This window comes from Heterodontus francisci, chromosome 48 (genome assembly GCF_036365525.1).
Source record: "Heterodontus francisci isolate sHetFra1 chromosome 48, sHetFra1.hap1, whole genome shotgun sequence".
Lineage (NCBI taxonomy): Eukaryota > Metazoa > Chordata > Chondrichthyes > Heterodontiformes > Heterodontidae > Heterodontus > Heterodontus francisci.
In genome coordinates, this window is record NC_090418.1 from 4148105 (window position 1) to 4166221 (window position 18117).

Genomic DNA, 18117 nt, shown 5'->3' on the forward strand with positions numbered 1-18117 from the left:
GCGCGGATCCAACCATTTTCGGAGCCAAAGAGGGGGAGCTAGAAAACTCTAGCGACTTTCATGAAGCATTTGCGAGGAAAGAAACGGGCAGAAGCGACAGTACTCGATCTACATATTGTATAAAATGTGGGAAGTTCAGTACAGTGAGCTGAAGCTCGGGGAAAGCGGGCTGGGAGGTTGTGGCAGGTCAGAGCCCCCCTCCCGGAACCCAGCAATGGGCGGACCCACCTCCCATTCTCAGAACTCGCGGCGGCCGCTTCTTAGAAGCGATTTTCTACGAAGTGTCGACGTGCGTTTTCCAGGAAAAGCCAGCAGGTGATTAAATCCCTTCAGTGGAGAGGGAGAGGGAGAGGGTGAGGGAGAGGGAGTGGGTGAGGGTGAGGGAGTGGGTGAGGGTGAGGGAGAGGGAGAGGGAGAGGGTGAGGGTGAGGGTGAGGGAGAGGGAGAGGGTGAGGGTGTGGGTGAGGGAGAGGGAGAGGGAGTGGGTGAGGGTGAGGGTGAGGGAGTGGGTGAGGGTGAGGGAGTGGGTGAGGGAGTGGGTGAGGGAGTGGGTGAGGGAGAGGGTGTGGGAGTGGGTGAGGGAGAGGGTGAGGGAGAGGAAGAGGAAGAGGGAGAGGGTGAGGGTGAGGGAGAGGGTGAGGGAGAGGGAGTGGGTGAGGGTGAGGGAGTGGGTGAGGGAGAGGGTGAGGGAGAGGGTGAGGGAGAGGGTGAGGGAGAGGGTGAGGAAGAGGGAGAGGGTGTGGGAGTGGGTGAGGGAGAGGGTGAGGGAGAGGGGGGACGCAGGGATGAGGGAACTCCGCTTCACCCGGATACATTGTAGCCGTTTCAGTAACAAAGTGTCAGAGATTGTATCCCCGGGGAGAGAGGGATCGTCAGACTGGAGAGAGAGAGAGAGAGAGGGATCGTCAGACTGGAGAGAGAGAGAGAGAGAGAGAGAGAGGGATCGTCAGACTGGAGAGAGAGAGAGAGAGAGAGAGGGATCGTCAGACTGGAGAGAGAGAGAGAGAGGGATCGTCAGACTGGAGAGAGAGAGAGAGAGGGATCGTCAGACTGGAGAGAGAGAGAGAGAGAGAGAGGGATCGTCAGACTGGAGAGAGAGAGAGAGAGAGAGAGGGATCGTCAGACTGGAGAGAGAGAGAGAGAGAGAGAGAGGGATCGTCAGACTGGAGAGAGAGAGAGAGAGAGAGAGGGATCGTCAGACTGGAGAGAGAGAGAGAGAGAGAGAGAGGGATCGTCAGACTGGAGAGAGAGAGAGAGAGAGAGAGAGGGATCGTCAGACTGGAGAGAGAGAGAGAGAGAGAGAGATCGTCAGACTGGAGAGAGAGAGAGAGAGAGAGAGAGGGATCGTCAGACTGGAGAGAGAGAGAGAGGGATCGTCAGACTGGAGAGAGAGAGAGAGAGAGAGAGAGAGGGATCGTCAGACTGGAGAGAGAGAGAGAGAGAGAGAGAGAGAGGGATCGTCAGACTGGAGAGAGAGAGAGAGGGATCGTCAGACGAGAGAGAGAGGGATCGTCAGACGAGAGAGAGAGGGATCGTCAGACGAGAGAGAGAGGGATCGTCAGACGAGAGAGAGAGGGATCGTCAGACTGGAGAGAGAGAGAGAGAGGGATCGTCAGACTGGAGAGAGAGAGAGAGGGATCGTCAGACGAGAGAGAGAGGGATCGTCAGACGAGAGAGAGAGGGATCGTCAGACGAGAGAGAGAGGGATCGTCAGACGAGAGAGAGAGGGATCGTCAGACGAGAGAGAGAGGGATCGTCAGACGAGAGAGAGAGGGATCGTCAGACGAGAGAGAGAGGGATCGTCAGACGAGAGAGAGAGGGATCGTCAGACGAGAGAGAGAGGGATCGTCAGACGAGAGAGAGAGGGATCGTCAGACGAGAGAGAGAGGGATCGTCAGACGAGAGAGAGAGGGATCGTCAGACGAGAGAGAGAGGGATCGTCAGACTGGAGAGAGAGAGAGAGAGGGATCGTCAGACTGGAGAGAGAGAGAGAGAGGGATCGTCAGACTGGAGAGAGAGAGAGAGAGGGATCGTCAGACTGGAGAGAGAGAGAGAGAGGGATCGTCAGACTGGAGAGAGAGAGAGGGATCGTCAGACTGGAGAGAGAGAGAGGGATCGTCAGACTGGAGAGAGAGAGAGGGATCGTCAGACTGGAGAGAGAGAGAGGGATCGTCAGACTGGAGAGAGAGAGAGGGATCGTCAGACTGGAGAGAGAGAGAGGGATCGTCAGACTGGAGAGAGAGAGAGGGATCGTCAGACTGGAGAGAGAGAGAGGGATCGTCAGACTGGAGAGAGAGAGAGGGATCGTCAGACTGGAGAGAGAGAGAGGGATCGTCAGACTGGAGAGAGAGAGAGGGATCGTCAGACTGGAGTGAGAGAGAGAGAGGGATCGTCAGACTGGAGTGAGAGAGAGAGAGGGATCGTCAGACTGGAGTGAGAGAGAGAGAGGGATCGTCAGACTGGGGTGAGAGAGAGAGAGGGATCGTCAGACTGGAGAGAGAGAGAGAGGGATAGTCAGACTGGAGAGAGGGAGAGAGGGATAGTCAGACTGGAGAGAGGGAGAGAGGGATCGTCAGACTGGAGAGAGGGAGAGAGGGATCGTCAGACTGGAGAGAGGGAGAGAGGGATCGTCAGACTGGAGAGAGGGAGAGAGGGATCGTCAGACTGGAGAGAGGGAGAGAGGGATCGTCAGACTGGAGATAGGGAGAGAGGGATCGTCAGACTGGAGAGAGAGAGAGAGAGTGAGAGAGAGGGATCGTCAGACTGGAGAGTGAGAGAGAGGGATCGTCAGACTGGAGAGAGAGAGAGAGAGGGATCGTCAGACTGGAGAGAGAGAGAGAGAGAGGGATCGTCAGACTGGAGAGAGAGAGAGAGAGGGATCGTCAGACTGGAGAGAGAGAGAGAGAGAGAGGGATCGTCAGACTGGAGAGAGAGAGAGAGAGGGATCGTCAGACTGGAGAGAGAGAGAGAGAGAGAGGGATCGTCAGACTGGAGAGAGAGAGAGGGATCGTCAGACTGGAGAGAGAGAGAGGGATCGTCAGACTGGAGAGAGGGAGGGATCGTCAGACTGGAGAGAGGGAGAGAGGGATCGTCAGACTGGAGAGAGGGATCGTCAGACTGGAGAGAGGGATCGTCAGACTGGAGAGAGGGATCGTCAGACTGGAGAGAGAGAGAGAGAGAGGGATCATCTGACTGGAGAGAGAGGGATCATCTGACTGGAGAGAGAGAGAGAGGGAGAGTGAGAGAGAGAGGGATCGTCAGACTGGAGAGAGAGAGAGAGGGATCATCTGACTGGAGAGAGAGGGAGAGAGAGAGGGATCGTCAGACTGGAGAGAGAGAGAGAGGGATCGTCAGACTGGAGAGAGAGAGAGAGGGATCATCTGACGAGAGAGAGAGAGAGAGAGAGAGGGATTGTCAGACTGGAGAGAGAGAGAGGGATTGTCAGACTGGAGAGAGAGAGAGAGGGAGTAGGGATCATCAGACTGGGGAGAGAGAGAGAGAGGGATCATCTGACGAGCGAGAGAGAGAGAGAGAGAGAGAGAGGGATCATCTGACGAGAGAGAGAGAGAGAGAGGGATCATCTGACTGGAGAGAGAGGGATCGTCAGACTGGAGAGAGAGAGGGATCGTCAGACTGGAGAGAGGGAGCGAGGGATTGTCAGGCTGGAGCGAGGGATTGTCAGACTGGAGCGAGGGATTGTCAGACTGGAGAGAGGGATTGTCAGACTGGAGAGAGAGAGGGATCGTCAGACTGGAGGGAGAGAGAGAGAGAGAGAGAGATCGTCAGACTGGAGAGAGAGAGAGAGAGAGAGGGATCGTCAGACTGGAGAGAGAGAGAGAGAGAGAGAGAGAGAGAGAGAGGGATCGTCAGACTGGAGAGAGAGAGAGAGGGATCATCAGACTGGAGAGAGAGAGAGAGGGATCATCAGACTGGAGAGAGAGAGAGAGGGATCATCAGACTGGAGAAAGAGAGAGGGGGATCATCAGACTGGAGAGAGGAAGAGAGGGATCATCAGACTGGAGAGAGAGAGAGAGGGATCATCAGACTGGAGAAAGAGAGAGAGGGATCATCAGACTGGAGAAAGAGAGAGAGGGATCATCAGACTGGAGAAAGAGAGAGAGGGATCATCAGACTGGAGAAAGAGAGAGGGGGATCATCAGACTGGAGAAAGAGAGAGAGGGATCATCAGACTGGAGAAAGAGAGAGGGGGATCATCAGACTGGAGAGAGGAAGAGAGGGATCATCAGACTGGAGAGAGAGAGAGAGAGGGATCATCAGACTGGAGAGAGAGAGAGAGAGGGATCATTAGACTGGAGAGAGAGAGAGAGAGCGAGGGGGATCGTCAGACTGGAGAGAGAGAGGGGGATCGTCAGACTGGAGAGAGAGAGAGGGATCGTCAGACTGGAGAGAGAGAGAGGGATCGTCAGACTGGAGAGAGAGAGAGAGAGGGATCATCAGACTGGAGAAAGAGAGAGGGGGATCATCAGACTGGAGAGAGGAAGAGAGGGATCATCAGACTGGAGAGAGAGAGAGGGATCATCAGACTGGAGAAAGAGAGAGAGGGATCATCAGACTGGAGAAAGAGAGAGAGGGATCATCAGACTGGAGAAAGAGAGAGAGGGATCATCAGACTGGAGAAAGAGAGAGGGGGATCATCAGACTGGAGAAAGAGAGAGAGGGATCATCAGACTGGAGAAAGAGAGAGGGGGATCATCAGACTGGAGAGAGGAAGAGAGGGATCATCAGACTGGAGAGAGAGAGAGAGAGGGATCATCAGACTGGAGAGAGAGAGAGAGAGGGATCATCAGACTGGAGAGAGAGAGAGAGAGCGAGGGGGATCGTCAGACTGGAGAGAGAGAGGGGGATCGTCAGACTGGAGAGAGAGAGAGGGATCGTCAGACTGGAGAGAGAGAGAGGGATCGTCAGACTGGAGAGAGAGAGGGATCGTCAGACTGGAGAGAGAGAGGGATCATCAGACTGGAGAGAGAGAGAGAGGGGGATCATCAGACTAGAGAGAGAGAGAGGGGGTGAGATCGTCAGACCAGAGGGTGAGAGATGAGGGTGGGGGACAGAGGGTGAGGGGTGACCATCCGTTTGCGGGTCAAGGGAGTGATGGGGGTGATCCATGTAGCTGTGGGGGTTGAGAGTGGGATCTCGGGCCTGACTCTCCTGGTGCTGTGGCCTCGGGGGGGAGGGGGTGGGGGGGAGCGGTTCTGTTTGTTGACTTGGAGAAGTTGTGAGAACTGGTCTGGGCCTGTGAAAATGACTGGAGTTTGCATTTGGTGCTGTTGAGTGGGTTGTGGGAGGGGGTTCTGTTTTGTTGTATGGGCTCTGTGTCTATTGAATTATATTTGCTAATGGTTGTGTGGGGTTGTGTTGGGATGAGCAGACGCTAGATTTATGGAACTGTCTGTCATCGGGTGGATGAGCCAAGCAGTTTTTGATGAAATGCTGTGTGAGTTGGGGTCTCCTGGTGCGTCCTGGTTTTGTGGTGGGGAGTGCTGGGTGCCTGGCCTAACCGGATTGTCCTGTGAGGAGACATTGAGTAGCCGAGCCCTATGTTCTCTGGAGTTTAGAAGAATGAGAGGTGATCTCAGTGAAACATATGGACGGGGTAGATATTGAGAAATGCTTCGCCTGGCTGGAGTGTAGAAGACGGGGTCACAGTCTGAGGACAAGGGGTTGGTCATTTCGGACTGAGATGAGGAGAAATGTCTTCACTCAGAGAGTTCTGAATCTTTGGAATTGTCTATCCCAGGGAGCTGTGGGTGCTCAGTCATTGGGTATATTCAAAATAGAGAAGGACAGATTTTTTGGGCAATAAGGGAATTGAGGTATATGGGGATAGAGCGGGAAGGTGGATTTGAGGTAGATCTGGTTGAATTTTGCAGCATGCTCGAGGGGCTGAATGGCCTCCCCCATTCCTATTTTTTTCTGATCCTATTGGTTCTGCGGGGCTGGGTAATGGGGGGGGGGGGGGGGAGCCCATGTCTGGTTGATCGGGTGAGTGTGCGTCAGTGTGTTAGCTTGGCCGTCTGTCCTTAGCACCGTGCTTCCGGTCAAACTCCCTCGCAGCCCGAGGAGGAGCTCTTTCCTCGGGGTGGGGAGGGGGGGGTGGAGGGTGGTGTTGGGTGGGTTCGCCGATCGAAGGGGAACTCGCCAGTCTGTCTCCCAGACGCAGATTGACAGAGGAGCTTCCGGAGTGAGTCAGAATATATCGAGAAACCTTCAGCCTTGCAATAAAACCTGAAACCAGTTCCGCCAAACAGCGAGGGAGAGAGTTTGGTTGGTTTCAGTTCCTGTTTTGTGAATTTCAAACCATTTTCCTTTTCACCAGAATGATGCGATGGATCATCGCTGTGGATGTTTGGCTGTATTTGCTTCCTTTCTGGAGAGGCTGTGTGTGGCGGGTGGGGGGGGGGGGCGGGGGCGGAGGGGAGGTGGGTTTGAGATGTGAGTTCAAAATTCGCTATTGATTTTTGTTTTTAAGGGGATCTTTGGTTGAGAGTGGTGTGGGGGGGGCTGGGCAGTGCAGTTCACTCAGTGGAACAATTCCGATGGGTGGATCACACCAAGACTGGAAGAGCAGAAGGGGGTCCACTTTATCCCACCGAGGTCATTGGTCCAGAAGTTGACGAAAGATTTGCAGACACCTCACTTCACAGCCAATGAAGTGCATTTTGAGGTTGTCGTGCAGGGAAGCAAGCACAGCAAGATCCCACAAAACAGCAATGAAGTGATGACCAGACAATCTCTCTTGGTTGATGTTGATTGTGGGGGTAAACATTTTCCCCAGGACATGGGGGAGAACGCCTCCCTCCCCCCCCCACCCCCCCCCAGCTCTTCTTCCTAATAGCGGCCGTGGGTTCATTTGCATCCGCCCAAGTGGGCAGACGGGGGACCCCCGCTTTAACGTCTCTCCGTTAGTACTAGCAGCAAGAGTGTCGGCCTGGGTTATGTGACAGATACAATAGCTGGAGCTCTACTGGGAAAATATAACTCAGCACGCTGCCTGTGTGTGTCCTGTCTCCACCCCACTCCCTTTCACTGGTTCTCAGTCTGGGTGGTGGTGGTTTGACTGTAAAATTAGGGGCTGTATTTTCCTGCTCTGACTGGTGTTTGTTTGTGACTCAGGCATATTTACTGAATACTCTTCAGTGTTTACCGGAATCCTGGTCTGTCTTGAGTGAGTGAGTGTGTGTGCTTTTCAGTGACAGATCCTTCTCAACAGATGCCTTTAAAGATTAATGTATGAGTAATCTTAGCTCAACAACGGTAGAATTACTGGAAAGCATGAGGACAGGATGGGCTCAGACGTTCATCGAGGGAGGCAGAGATAGACATGCAGACTGTGGGGGAAGGGGGGTCTTTGCAGTGGTTCACACTCACTTACCTCGTCTCCCTCCCTCCCTCCGTCCCTCACTCTCAAGCCGAGACAGTGCAGCCTAACAATGCGACCTATTTTTGATCTCTTGTTCTTAAAGTAACAAATGTTTAAAACAGTTTGCTTTCTCACACACCGCTGCTGATAATGTTCCCTCACAGGCAGGGAGCAGTGCTGTCCTGTTGTATTGTGCGACAGTCCTGCGATAGTCAAGGTGACTGCATACTAACTGTGTCGTGAAGGCAGGAGTTACGTAGGTTTCTAATCTGTTAATCTCCCCGCCACCCTTTTCTTCCAGTCCCTGTTCTTGTGATGTCTGCACTCGGAGGAAATCAAAACCACAAATATATTTTTTTTAAATATCTAAGTTTAGAAGTCGCTCACCATCTCTTGAATATTTCTGAATGTACGAACGAGGGAATCCTGACTACAACAGGATGTCCCAAAGCACCACACCACCAATGTTTGAAGTGTAGCCACTGTTTTAGTGTAGGAAATGCGGCAGCCAATGCACGCACAGCAAGATCCCACACACAGCAATGTGACAGTGACCAGACCGTCCATTTGCAGGACTCGGTTGAGGAATAAATATTGAGCTGAATACCAGGGAGAATTCGAACACAAACAGAAAATGCTGGAAATACTCAGCAAGTCAGGCAGCATCTGGGGAGAGAGAAGCAGAGTTAACATTCTGATCGCTCGTCAGAGCTGGGAAAAGGCAGAACTCCCCTGCTCTTCTTTGAATAGTGGCCGTGGGATCTTCTGCATTCACCTTAGAGGGCAAACATGGCATCAGTTTAGTGTCTGATCCGAAAGACTGACCCTCCGACAGTGCGGCACTCCCTCAGTACTGACCCTCTGACAGTGCAGTGCCCCTCAGTACTGACCCTCTGACAGTGCGGCACTCCCTCAGTACTGACCCTCTGACAGTGCAGTGCCCCCTCAGTACTGACCCTCTGACAGTGCAGCGTTCCCTCAGTACTGACCCTCCGACAGTGCAGCACTCCCTCAGTACTGACCCTCTGACAGTGCAGCACTCCCTCAGTACTGACCCTCTGACAGTGCAGCGCCCCCTCAGTACTGACCCTCTGACAGTGCAGCGCTCCCTCAGTACTGACCCTCTGACAGTGCGGCGCTCCCTCAGTACTGACCCTCTGACAGTGCGGCGCTCCCTCAGTACTGACCCTCTGACAGTGCAGTGCCCCCTCAGTACTGACCCTCTGACAGTGCAGTGCCCCCTCAGTACTGACTCTCTGACAGTGCAGTGCCCCCTCAGTACTGACCCTCTGACAGTGCAGCGCCCCCTCAGTACTGACCCTCTGACAGTGCAGCGTTCCCTCAGTACTGACCCTCTGACAGTGCAGCGTTCCCTCAGTACTGACCCTCTGACAGTGCAGCACTCCCTCAGTACTGACCCTCTGACAGTGCAGCACTCCCTCAGTACTGACCCTCTGACAGTGCAGCGCCCCCTCAGTACTGACCCTCTGACAGTGCAGCGTTCCCTCAGTACTGACCCTCTGACAGTGCAGCGTTCCCTCAGTACTGACCCTCTGACAGTGCAGCACTCCCTCAGTACTGACCCTCTGACAGTGCAGCACTCCCTCAGTACTAATCTTCCGGCAGTGCAGCACTCCCTCAATACTGACCCTCTGACAGTGCAGCGCCCCCTCAGTACTGACCCTCTGACAGTGCAGTGCTCCCTCAGTACTGACCCTCTGACAGTGCAGCACTCCCTCAGTACTGACCCTCTGACAGTGCAGCACTCCCTCAGTACTGACCCTCTGACAGTGCGGCACTCCCTCAGTACTGACCCTCTGACAGTGCAGCACTCCCTCAGTACTGACCCTCTGACAGTGCAGCACTCCCTCAGTACTGACCCTCTGACAGTGCGGCACTCCCTCAGTACTGACCCTCTGACAGTGCGGCACTCCCTCAGTACTGACCCTCTGACAGTGCAGCACTCCCTCAGTACTGACCCTCTGACAGTGCGGCACTCCCTCAGTACTGACCCTCTGACAGTGCGGCACTCCCTCAGTACTGACCCTCTGACAGTGCAGCACTCCCTCAGTACTGACCCTCTGACAGTGCAGCGTTCCCTCAGTACTGACCCTCTGACAGTGCAGCACTCCCTCAGTACTGACCCTCTGACAGTGCAGCACTCCCTCAGTACTGATCTTCCGGCAGTGCAGCACTCCCTCAATACTGACCCTCTGACAGTGCAGCGCCCCCTCAGTACTGACCCTCTGACAGTGCAGTGCTCCCTCAGTACTGACCCTCTGACAGTGCAGCACTCCCTCAGTACTGACCCTCTGACAGTGCAGCACTCCCTCAGTACTGACCCTCTGACAGTGCGGCACTCCCTCAGTACTGACCCTCTGACAGTGCAGCACTCCCTCAGTACTGACCCTCTGACAGTGCAGCACTCCCTCAGTACTGACCCTCTGACAGTGCGGCACTCCCTCAGTACTGACCCTCTGACAGTGCGGCACTCCCTCAGTACTGACCCTCTGACAGTGCAGCACTCCCTCAGTACTGACCCTCTGACAGTGCAGCACTCCCTCAGTACTGACCCTCTGACAGTGCAGCACTCCCTTGGTACTGACATTGAAGTGTCAGCCCAGGTTATTTTTTTAAACCTCCAGGTTGAATCTCAGGAAGTTCTTCACAAAGTTTGATGAATGAATGGAATAGACTTGCAATAAGAGAGTACTGGAGTTAAATTGGCGAGTCATTTAAAACAGCATGTTGTGTACTGGGAGAGGTGAGGGACTAGATAAAATGTGTTGAATGGCCATCCTGAGCCCGGTATGAAACCTGAGCACGAAATCTAGGTTGACATCCAGTACTGAAGGAGTGCTGCACTGTCAGAGGTGCCGTCTTTTGGATGTGGTGTTAATCCAAGGACCTGCCTTCTCGGGTGAATATAAAATATCCTGTGGCTCTATCTCATAAAAGGCCTGGGACATTCTGTCCGGTGTCCTGTCCAATATTTATCTGTCAAACAACGACACTAGTAGTCATTATTGCATTGCTGTTTGTGGGATCTTGCTGTGCGCAAATTTGGCTGCAGCGTTTCCTACAGTACGATGTCAAAAAATGTACTTCATTGGCTGTAAAGCACTTTGGGACTTCCTGAGGTTGTGATAGGTGCTATAGAAATGCAAGTTCTTATTTTCCATACTTTCTTTTGATATGCTCTTGCCCCTGGGTTCTCCCTCTATGTGTGGAGCAGTACGAGTGTCGAGAGCCTCTCTGGCTGCTGTTAGGACTGGGATGAGCCCTCAGGAAGACAAGCTACCGAGAGAGAGTACCTCTGTGAAAGTGCGGTGGTGTCGAGGGCTGTGAATTGTCTAGGCTGGTCAAAGGGAGACAGTGCAGTTTGAGACTGTATATAACACTCACTCCTGGGCTAAACAGACAGAGGCTGTGAGGACTGACCAACGGCCAGACAGTTTGAGAGGACTAACCCCCAAGTCACATCCCAAAAAAGAAACCCCAGGCAGGAAGTAAACACAACGTGGGCGGTCAGTGGGTCACCTCAGTGAGCGGGCTGGGCCGTGCGCCCTCTGGAGTTAGAGTCCCTGTAACAGCACAGCATTTCCACCTCCTTCATCACACGGACAGAGAGGTGGAAGTCGTCGGGCTATCCACGTAACGCCCGTTAAGCACGTTTCAGGGAATTCTGTCGCGGAAGCCTTTATGCTTTTCTGGCCGTTTTACATGTATTTAAAAGAAAAAGCATTTAGAAAGTTGATCTGTCTGGTGCCTGTCCGAACTGCCCCAACACACTTTACAGGCACGGAGGTAATTTTGAAGCGCAGTCACTGCTGTAATGTCGGAAATGCTGCCGTCGGCAGTGTGCGCACAGCACGATCCCACAAACAGCACTGCGATAACGACCGGGATAATCTATTTTAGTGATGTTGGTTGAGGGATAAATATTGGCCCTAGGGCCCTGGTGGAGAACCCCCCCCCCCCCAATCACACCACCGCATCCTTCGCCTGCTCCTGTGAGGCCAGACAGGCCCCTAGTTATCGTCTTATCCGAGAGTAATTATGCATCCCTGATTCCCCTCCAATCGTGGGCCTAGATTTAAACCCCTGCAGAAGTGGAGTAAATGCAGGAAACTTGCATTCTCTTTCTGTTTTGGGTGGGGGCGGATTTACTCTAATGGGTCAAGTTGGGGTTTTACTGGATGCAACTGGGGGAGGGGCTTCGTAAATGACGGAGGAAATTCTCGCACTCATTGTAAAATAGTTACACTTGAATTTCCTTTGGGAGTGGGGGAGGAGGAGGAAGGTTTGGGGAATTCAGCAGAACTTTACTCTTGTGCTGTATTTCCAGGACGTTCCTGGCTGTCATTGTCTGTACCTTTGGCCCTGCTCTCCCAGTGGCACTGACTCTCCCTGGGGCTATGGGTCCCACACTCCACCCTGCCCTGCGGGATTGAGAGAGATAAACAAATCCTTCAGAACGCTTCTGATGAAGAGTCACTGACCCGGAAGGTTAACTCTGCTTCTCTCTCCACAGATGCTGCCTGACCTGCTGAGTATTTCCAGCACTTCCTGATTTCATTTCAGGTTTCCAGCATCTGCAGTATTTTGCTTTTATTTTCATGTTTTTGTTGGACTGAGTTATTGAGAAGAACCCTTTGCTGAATTCACTGTAAAATTCTGTGGCACTGAAACTCATTATCGGTGCCGTCAGCTGGAGTGTGCCCCCTTCTCCCCCCGCGGGCCCACCACCCCTGCAGTGTTGTCCCCCTGCCCCTCTAAGTGTTCCCCCACCTCCAAGGGTAGCCAGTGAACTTGTGCTCCCCTGTTTCCTGTTATGAAGCCCAGCCCATTAATCCAACCTCAGTGACTCAGCCACTTAACAAAGGACAGTGTGGAAACTGCTGGCAAAGGGCCGACGACTAGCTGATGAGTCGTCACACTGGGGTTTGGTGTGGTTTAGTCTGGGATTCTCCAGAGTGGGGCCATTGGCCATCGTCGTGTGTGTGTGTGTGTGCGTGTGTGTGTGTGTGTGTGTGTGTGTGTGTGTGTGTGTTCAGAGATCTTGTTCCATGATTTTGATAAATAACAAGGCCCCCAGTAGAAACTGACTCATCCCACACACCACAGACAAACAAGACAGACAGACAGAACGTGCAATTCTGCACCACCTTTCCCAACTTCTCAGCACGTCACTGAGCTCACAGCCAATTTTGAAATCTACTCACTGTTGCAAATGGAGGAAACGCGGCAGCCAATTTACGCACAGCAAGATCCCACAATCGGCAGTGTGACAATTCTCAGATAATCTGTTTGTTTTTAGTGATGGTGGTCGAGGGGTCAATGTTGATCAGGACACAGGGAAAACTCTTTTAAAATAGCAGCTGTGAGATCTTTTACACCCGCCTGAGACACCCTTTAACACCGTAGTGCAGGGCTCCCTCTGCCTGCCCGTCAGCCTGGGCTTTTGTGCACAAGTCTCTGGAGTGGGATTTGAACCCACAACCTTCTGACTCGGAGGTGACGCTGCTACCCACTAAGTCATAACTGACATCGAGTCACATGATACAACAATAACTGTGTCAATGATTGATTAATCAGGACAATCGATCTCTATTAATTGAGTTGTCAGCTGTAGCTCAGTGGCTAGCACTCGCTAGGCTCAGAAGATGTTGGGTTTGATTCTCATTGTTATTTATATTAATTGCATTTTAATTGTGGCGGGTGGTGGGTGTTGATTAGGATTCACTTGGGCTCCTATAAATAGGAACAGACTGAAACTGTGGTTGTTGGGTGCGGAGGTGGATGTTTGTAATGTAAGTAAATACTGATAGGAGTGTGTAAAGATGGGCTCCAGTGCTATCCTCCACCACCTGGCTTTCTTGAATATAACGCTGACTCCAAAAATCAAGGCTGACACTCCACTGTAGGACTGAGGTAGTGCTGCACTGTCTGAGGCACCTTCTTTCAGATGGGACCCTCAGCCCAGGGCCCATCTGCCCTCTCAGGTGGAGGTAAAAGATCCGGTTACGGAGAAGAGCCAGGGTAGTTTTCCCCGCGGTCCTGGTCAATATTTATAACTCAACCAACATCGCTCAAAATCTGGTCGTCATCACATTGCTGTTTGTGGGAGCTTGCTGTGCACAAATTGGCTGCCGCGTTTCCTACATTACAACACTTCAGAAGTACTTCATTGGCTGAGGTCAGAAACGGCTCTACGGAAATGCAAGTCTTTTTAGTCTACAACAGACCCAGACAAAAGACGATGAAATCTCCCCAGCGGTGGAGAGCTTTGGGAACCATCAGTCTGGAGTCACCTGTTTATAGGAGTAGGAGGAGGCCATTCGGCCCCTCGAGCCTGCACTGCCATTCAGTTAGATGGTGGCTGTGCCTCCCAAACACGCTACACTTACCGCCTCAAAGTACTCACATCGTGTATCCCAGAATCCCATTCACTGGAGGAAATTACTCGGACTTGTGTTTGAATCAATTGCAAACAGCTTTCACTGCCTTCCCTCGGAAACCTGTGCAATAGTTTGGTCGCTCACCGAAATGCCGTTTCTGCAGATCAGTTTGGAATCTACCTCCCCCACACCTCTCCCTCGAGGGAGGCCGAGTCCTCTGGTTCTGGACGAGGTGACAAATCTCCCTTCTTATGGGCAGGGAGTTACGAATGATTGCACAGCAAGTGGGCAGATACAAACTATAATTTAAAAGGCCAACGGAATGTCGCCTCTATCTCCGGGAAGCTGCAGTACAAAGGGGTAGAAGTTACATTTACTGGTTAGACCCTATTTAGAATAACTGTGTTCAGTACTGAACGCTGCACATTCAGGGTGGGATATATTGGCCCCTGGGGGGGGTGCAGTGTAGATTCACCAGAATGATACCGGGGCGAAAGGGTTAAATTACGAGGACAGGCTTGCACAGACTCGGCTTGGATTCCCTCGAGTGTGGAAGATTAAGGAGGTGATCTAATCGAGGTGTTTAAGATTATCAAAGGATTTGATAGTCTCTCTCGATCTATCCTATTTCCTGTGGTGGGTTGAGGGGGAATTTACGGAAGCCCTTCTTCACAAAGGGGCGGGGAAATCTGGAAAATTCCTCCCCTAAAACGGTGTTGAGTCTGGAGGTCAATTGAAAATTTCTAAACTGGGATTGGTAGATTTTTGTTGGGTGTAAAGGGATTCAGGATTACGAAACCAAGGTGGGCATTTGCAGATGAGACGCAGGTCAGCCATACGTTCATTGAATGGTAGAACTGCCTAGAGGGGCTGAATGGCCTTCTGCAGTTCCTAAAGGAAATTTTACCAGGGAGTGGCTGGTTGAGTGCACGTTCTTTCCCAGCTGGCCAGGAAGGCCTCATCAGTTAGCGCAGGATGGGATCTGCCTGTCAGAGAGAGAGAGTGAGTGACCATAAATGGTGTTGTGCGGGCTCGCAGGCTGGGTATTGTCGGAGTGACGCTCTCACTCAGTCCCACACAGCTGCCTGATCTAAAAGCAAGTGGCGTCACCATATCCTGTGCTCTCCACAATAGCAGGAAGGGCCTGCGACACCATTCATTGCAAGGGGAAACCAAACAGCGATCGTTCGAACCTAAACGGAACCCCCTGCTACACTCACACACTCACACAAAACCAACCAGAGATTCAACCTGTCTGTGTCTCTCCTCGCTCCCATCCCCTAGCAGTTCTTTGCTTGTTACTCCTCTTTTGTCTTGAGTGGGGGGGGGGGTGGGGGGGAAGGGGTGCAATGGGGGCGGTTCAGGTTCCACCGGCACGACCTGTTGACCGGCTGTTCGGCTACGTGTGGCAGCACAGCCCCAGACCAAACCTGCCATCACCTGGTGTGTGTACACGTCTACCAGGGGGGAAACGTTTGCAGGGACGTGGGGGTGTGGAAGTGGGACTAATTGCTCAGCACAGGAACGATGGGCCGAATGGCCACTTTCAGTGCTGCAAGATTCTACGACCAAACGTTGTGCTGCCTCTTCCCAGATTTTTAAAATGTTCTTTCCCGAGTTTGGAGCCGGAATCCTGCTTTGATTGCAGTCAGATTCTTTTCCTGAAAAGCTAAAAATATCGCTTGTCCCTTATCAACACCTGTGTCAGGGGAGGAAATAGGATGTGATTGCACTGACTTCCTGAGTTGGTATTAAGGGACACTTCCTGGCTGGATCCAGGACTTGTCCGTGTGGATTAGCTGGAAGCTGGGAACCTCGGTCAATGACCTATCCAAGCACCATCCTCAGTCACTGCATGGAAACCACCGCAGTTTCAACCTGGCAAAGGAGCTTCTATTGGCTTCGCTACAGCCGAGTCTGGCTCGTGGGTACACTGGGGTGAGTAGTCTGTTTGTGGAGGTGGGGGGGCGTTGGTTAGTGGGTGGCGCCTGGTAATCTCACTGACTTTAGGAACAGAATCTCCCCTCCCTGTGCAGATCCAGTGGCTGAAGATGTGTCCTTTCAGCTGGAATTAGGTTTTCTGTCTTTCAATAACATTGTCTGTTGCTGTGGAGATTACATTCTCTCTTGCAGTCCTGTTTTTTTCAAATTTTCTCAGTACTTCAAAGTTGATGGTCATGAGTACTGAAAACATCTCCCCGTATCAACACGCCCAGGACAGGGACAGCACGGGGTTAGATACAGAGTAAAGCTCCCTCTACACTGTCCCCACCAAACACTCCCAGGACAGGTACAGCACGGGGTTAGATACAGAGTAAAGCTCCCTCTACACTGTCCCCACCAAACACTCCCAGGACAGGTACAGCACGGGGTTAGATACAGAGTAAAGCTCCCTTTAGTAAACTACCTCCTCGTAAATCTTTCCATTTTCGACACCAGCCTTCTTACGGTCTCTCGACTAAGGCACCAGTTGCAGCTGAATTGGGGACAGTCTTGATTCTGTCTGAGCTGGACTGAAAGTGCCTTAAGATCTCTTCAGATATTAAAGGTCATAGCCAGCAGGTTGAAACTGTCAACTGATTAATCCCAGTTGGATTTGAGTCCCGATCCCAGTGGTAAGAGGCGAGAGTATCCAGGGATCAGCTTGTTCTAAGTTCCCCCTCTCTGACCAGGAGACACAAGGCTGCAATGTGGAGCAGGAGCCTTGGCTGTTTCACCAACCTCCTCATCACCTTCTTTCCCCAAGGATGCAGATTTTACAATTTAACAATCACGAGTCTTGCTGTGTGAGCTTGTTTCATTGCTGCTCTGGGATCTAATCACATTTTTCATGCTAGGTTTTCAGTGGGAGCTTGATTGGAGTGTGTTCAGGTTACTGTTATGAAACAGCGGATGGATAAATTTAGCTGAATGCTTTTAATATTCTCAAGGTTCCTTTTGAAGGGCATAACTTCATCCTGTGTGTGATTCTCCATTGGATGGACAGTGGGTACCGCTGTCTCGCCTCTGAGTCAGAGGTTTGTGGGATTAATTCCCACACTAGAGCCCAAAATCCAGGCTGACACTCCCAGTGTAGTACCGAGGGAGCCCTGCACTTTCGGAGGGGCAGTAGTGAGGGAGTGCGGCACTGTTGGAGGGGCAGTACTGAGGGAGTGCGGCACTGTCGTAGGGGCAGTACTGGGAGTGCTGCACTGTCAGAGGGTCAGTACTGAGGGAGTGCGGCACTGTCAGAGGGGCAGTACTGAGGGAGCGCTGCACTGTCGGAGGGTCAGTACTGAGGGAGTGCTGCACTGTCAGAGGGGCAGTACTGAGGGAGTGCGGCACTGTCGTAGGGGCAGTACTGGGAGTGCTGCACTGTCGGAGGGTCAGTACTGAGGGAGCGCTGCTCTGTCAGAGGGGCAGTACTGAGGGAGCGCTGCACTGTCAGAGGGGCAGTACTGAGGGAGCGCTGCACTGTTGGAGGGTCAGTACTGAGGGAGCGCTGCACTGAGGGAGTGCTGCACTGTTGGAGATGCTGTCTCTGAATGAGATGCTAAGCTGAGGCTCCTCTAGGGCGATGTAAACGATCCTGCGGCCACTATTTGAAGAAGAGCTGGGGTGTTCTCCCCGTTGTCCTGGACTAATATTTATTCCCCAACCAACATCATTTAAGAAAACAGTTTGACTGGCCACTTGCTTTGTGAGGCGTTGCCTTTTGCAAAAGGCCTGTGACGTTCACCGATTTGAGTGACTGCAAAAGGAGACTCAAAACATACTTTGGAGCATTCTGAGGAGTGAAAGGCACTTTATCAATCTGCTTTAGACTCCCGATTTTCAGCGCTTGCTGAGGGACATGGCAGTTGTGTTGAGTGTTTGTGCGAAGCTCGCGATTTGGCGTCAGAAACGTGAACTAGTAAATGCCCACCCCCCCCAGAGGGGACAAATGGGGGTAGGGGGCGGGACATATGAATTAGGAGCAGGAGTAGGCCACTCGGCCCTTTGAGCCTGCTCCGCCATTCAATAAGATCATGGCTGAACTGATTACTCCACATTTCCATCTACCCCCGATAACCTTTCACCCCCATTGCTTATCAAGAATCTATCTACCTCTGCCTTAAAAATATTCAAAGACTCGGCTTCCACCGCCTTTTGAGGAAGAGAATTCCAAAGCCTCACGACCCTCTGAGAGAAAAAAATTCTCCTCATTTCTGTCTTAAATGGGTGACCCCTTATTTTTAAACAGTGACCCCTAGTTCTAGATTCTCCCACAAGGGGAAACATCCTTTCCACATCCACCCTGTCAAGACCCCTCAGGATCTTATATGTTTCAATCAAGTCGCCTCTTACTCTTTTAAA

At 52.3% G+C, this 18117-nt stretch overlaps 1 protein-coding gene across 4 annotated transcripts in view; it reads left to right on the forward strand.

Moving 5' to 3' along the window:
• Positions 1–214: 214 nt before the first annotated feature.
• Positions 215–18117, forward strand: part of LOC137357521 (B-cell CLL/lymphoma 6 member B protein-like) — a 40625-nt gene continuing 22722 nt past the window's right edge. The window contains exon 1 of one of the 4 annotated variants that reach the window (XM_068023886.1): positions 215–315. The gene's annotated coding sequence lies outside the window, so the exon portion shown is untranslated. Of the gene's footprint in view, positions 316–6181; positions 6203–6222; positions 6286–15175; positions 15721–18117 lie in introns of those variants that run through there. The other 3 variants (XM_068023889.1, XM_068023888.1, XM_068023887.1) reach the window with 3 other exon arrangements.